Here is a 4446-nt window from a genome sequence, read left to right on the forward strand (position 1 = left end):
CTAAAAAGCCACCTCCAGAAATGGCTTTAGACATTTGAATATCTACTACATCAGAATTTCACACTGAATAACCAGGAAAGACTGAATAACCCAGCCGTGGGACCAGACAGTAAACCAGGCTTTCTGCCTCCTGATGCCAGAAGTGCCACAATTCTGCCCGCATTTTTTCTTTTATTCTCATACAGATGTGTTAGTACCAAAGTATTAACAAGAATAATAAGTAAAAGAGAAGTCATTAAGATACCTGTGGCCAGTGAATTGGGAAAGCAGGTTATTCACAAACAGAGGAGAATCCCTTTAAAACAAGAGTTTCTCTTCCAAACAAAAAGCACTGGAGAGGACATACCAGACCACTGCAAGATGAACTAACCTTCACAACATTTTTTTCTCCGTGGTAATAAAAATTCTGTTCACACAATGTTGGTAATATTTTACATTAACTTACAACACTTAGATCTGACAACGTGGCAAGCTCAAATATAGGCACATGTAATCTATAATTTCATTTCTGTTTTTTCTATATGTTTTTATTAGGATATTGTGGTTTCCAAAGCAGATGCCATATATCTAAACTGGAATTGATTTTATTCAGGACTTTTATTCAGGAATACATACTGCAAATAGTTTAATATAAATGTCAGCCAGGGATAGCAATTCACCTTAGCAATATTCAGGGGTTAGGACAATATGTCACTGAAGATACTTCGTTAATGGCTAGATACTTTGTACTTTGTACAATGGCTATATAAACACCTGCAAAAGAGAATCATGAAAAGCAACTTTAATAAACTGAAAACTCAGTCAGAAGGTGTTTATAAAATGCATTAAATTTCTCTGTGAGTTATTCAGCAAAAAGAAGGAAGCTGTTGTTGGAGAAGAAAGGCCATTAAGTTGTTGAAAACAACTATTTTGAAATTGCAGCCAGTGCCTAGGCTTCATGCAAAGCCTCCACTATAGCGAGTTTCTGTCTTGATCATTAATTTTCATGCCTGAAAGTAGTCTTGCATATTTTATTCTCATTTAGAGTACCTGAGAAAAATAAATGCCAAAAAAAAGGAACGGATGTTTTTTAAGTTCACCCAAAGTGATTAATACTTCTTAACTTCAGTGCAACAAAAGGACACGTCTGACCTACACCACTGAAAGAAATGATACACAGACATGTAAATCTTCATTAATTACCTCTCTTTGCAACATGGAAAAATGGGTGGTAACCTGAAGAAGTAGTAATCAGCCAGTCAAATCACAGAGTAGTGGAAAGGTCAGATTCTTACAGCCTAAACGTTGTGAATTACAGGAAACATAATGCCTTCAAACTCCAAACTGCTTCTTTTTGACAGAGGTTTTAAAGAGAATGAAAAAAGAGAAAGTAATCTGTCCTCACAACAAAAACTGTAATGAGAATATTCTCCTCCTCTTTAAAATCTCTTCAGTGAGGGAAAATATGCTTCTATATCAGGGCCATGAAATATTTGATTCATGTCAGCAGATTATACATCTCAAGAAATGCACTTGATCAATCGATTTGCCTGTCAGATCTCCATTATGAAAGCAACTGTGCTGAATCATCGAATCATCCGTCCTGGCTTCCAGCTGCCCTCTGCCATGACTGCTGGTTTCTGTTTGGTTTGTAATACACAAATCTGAGTTCTCTAGAGGGCAAGGAATAATTAGGAAAGAAACATGAACAATTACAAATAAAAGCTAAGCAAGCCTATCTAAGCTATGAGATTTTAAATCTGCCATGAAAAGTACGCCCAGTAGTGAAAGCATCAGATTTTTTTTTTCTCTGTAACACTTGGACGAAGATGCCTGGAGTTCAGAGTCATGTCTGTCCCCACGGAGGGCCAGGCTGTGCTGGGGCACCAACTCTGTCCTGCTCCAGCAGGTGCTCAGCTGCAACTCGCCACAACGGGACTTTCTCAACCTCCTCGCCCAGCTTTCGGTGAGCTCCATTAAGGTCTTCTCGAGTCCCAGATGGCATCTCTGTACTTAACGGACCTTGTCAGAAACGTGTCTAATGATTTTAATTCCGTGCAAAAAAATAAAGCTTCCCAGTGTTTCCTTGCTAACGTACCTCTAATATGCCTTGGAGAAAAGTCACTCCCGCGTGTGAAAGTGTTGTCAGCTCTACTTGGCTTCTCTACTGAGTAGTTCATCCAAGATGTGCAAACAAGTTTGGATTTCCATAAGAACTAGATTTTTTTTTTTAAATTTTTTTTTTCTCTTAATCCATCCTTAACCATTATCAGTTTTCAATAAGCATCAGATGAATAACAAACATTTCTTGCAAGTGGTTACATCTGGGGCTATCTTTAAAGGAGCCTCACACTGATACCATCATTACCACTACATGCGGGTATAACAAGTTCTCTTTCCTATGTTTAAAAAAATAATCATGGCACCATGGTGTTTTACCATTGTAGTTCCTCTTTCTCTTGCTCTCTTTCTACATCAAGCCCCATAGGAAGCAATCATTCCTATGCAAATGCTGCATGCTGTAAATGTAACTTCTCCATAAGCTGCCTTTCCTTGGGGAGACCGATCTGCTGTGTTTGGATACGTACAAAACAGAACTGCGGTGGTTTCCAAGCAAAGCACTAAGCTGCAAAATTTTATGCTATTAGTGGCCTTCTGCATCATTTACATTTCCATGTATTGCTTCTGACTTGTGCACACTTTATTGAAGGAGCAATAATAATCCCATTTACGCAGTAACCGACACTGGCCAGATTCAATAATACGAGGTAACTGATACCAGCAACATGCAGACTCATCAGCCATGCCACCCTTGTAGTGCTACCTCATAAACTACTCAGAAAAAAAATGTTTAAAAGACGACGACAGCCAGGAGGGAGACAGCTGGTGGGGACACTGAATTGCAAAGTGCTTCCTATTCCCGATCTCACAGTGGAATGCCAAGCTTGCAGTGCCCAGTGACCATCTGGGGCTAAAAAATGAGAAAATAGCCTGCTCACAGTGGGCTCTGCAAGAGGCCAGGGTGCACACTCTCCTGAGCAGGAAGAGTCTTGATAATCAAGAAAATCCCACACTCCCTCTAGATTTCAGGGCCAGCTGATTACATGGGCCAGATATGCCTTCTCAATTCTGACCATGGCTTGTGCTGGGAGCTCTGTGCCAAGGCCAGCGGTGTCAGCTAGTGGCGTGGCACAGGGGTCATGCATGGGATCCATACTGTCACACCTGGGAAGGAAGAAGAGGCTCTACCCAGCATTACTGACCTTAAACACAGACCTAAAGTAAATAAATAAATAATGTGAAGCCTTCATATGTATTATAACATTCAGAACAGATGTATAAATAGCGATTTCCAGTAAGCCTGCAGTGTTTGCTTTTACACATTTTATAGTAACATGGTGGATTGGATCTTTCCAGATCTTAAAAGGTTGCTATATCAAGAAATCTGGCCCCTAAGAGCTTCTCTTTGAACAGCAATCACATGTGGAAGGTTTCTTGATTGCCTTTTGTGACTGTGCAAGGAGGACGTAATTACTAGCTCACTTCCTGACATGGAAAATGGGTTTGAACATGGAGAGAATATCACGTTTCCTTTAATGGTACCTTTCTGGCCAGAAGCTGCAGCTTTTGCTAGATGCATACATTCAAAAGGAGACCCAGTTCATACTAAAGAGATACAGACGGGACCATTTGTACTCATGATTATTGGGGTATCTTCAGCAAACAAACACGTTTCTGTCCTTATTGCCAGCAGCAGAGTTCTGCCTCTGGACCACCCACCTCCTTCTCTCCTGACCACCCATCTCCTTCTCTCTTCTGACCACCAGCACTGCTCACACCTCAGTTCTCCATCCAGAAAAAACAAACCAAACCAAACAGTTGTGCTTGCCTGTTTGGAGAGAAAGTGCAGGAGAAGGTATGAAGTCTAGCAGACCATTAGCTACAGGAGTTATATTGGATTAAATACAGCTACAAAACAAGCACAAGCCACAGAGACTATGACAGATTCTGAACATCACGATGTTTAATGTATCAAGTAACTTTGTAAAAGCAAGACATGGTGAGTTTGTAACTAAAAATAAAGGAATTAAATGCGGCACCCTTTCACAAAACATATATAATCAAACAAAATCTGTCTGAAACACAAAATTTCTTTCAAACAAGAACTACTGTAAGGTATTTGCATAGAAATTCCTATTTTCTATAGTTTAAATGTGAAAAAAATAGTAACTGTACAAAAATAAAGTTTTAAAAGTGGCTCATAAAATAACTCATAAAGACCTATAAAATGTTCATATGAAATTCACCAGTTTTCTTTTTCCTTCTTTTCATCAAAGCCTGTTGTTGTACTTCACCTCAACCTGCTCATCTCTCTAATCTCATCCTTGGGGATGTCCATGAAGCCAAATGCATCACTTCTGGTTCACGAAGCATTTTAGCCTCCCTCAACAGGCAAATCCTTCCATT

The 4446-nt window shown here is 39.6% G+C and overlaps 1 long non-coding RNA gene across 1 annotated transcript; it reads right to left on the reverse strand.

Moving 5' to 3' along the window:
- Positions 1-544: 544 nt before the first annotated feature.
- LOC121074915 lies at positions 545-4072 on the reverse strand. Its single transcript, XR_005822615.1, has 3 exons — positions 3760-4072; positions 1183-1277; positions 545-753 (listed from the first exon to the last, which is right to left on the reverse strand). It is a non-coding gene; the product is annotated as an uncharacterized LOC121074915 (long non-coding RNA).
- Between the last annotated feature and the right edge of the window lie 374 nt (positions 4073-4446).

The sequence above is a fragment of the Cygnus olor genome, chromosome 9 (genome assembly GCF_009769625.2).
Source record: "Cygnus olor isolate bCygOlo1 chromosome 9, bCygOlo1.pri.v2, whole genome shotgun sequence".
In the NCBI taxonomy this organism is placed as follows: domain Eukaryota; kingdom Metazoa; phylum Chordata; class Aves; order Anseriformes; family Anatidae; genus Cygnus; species Cygnus olor.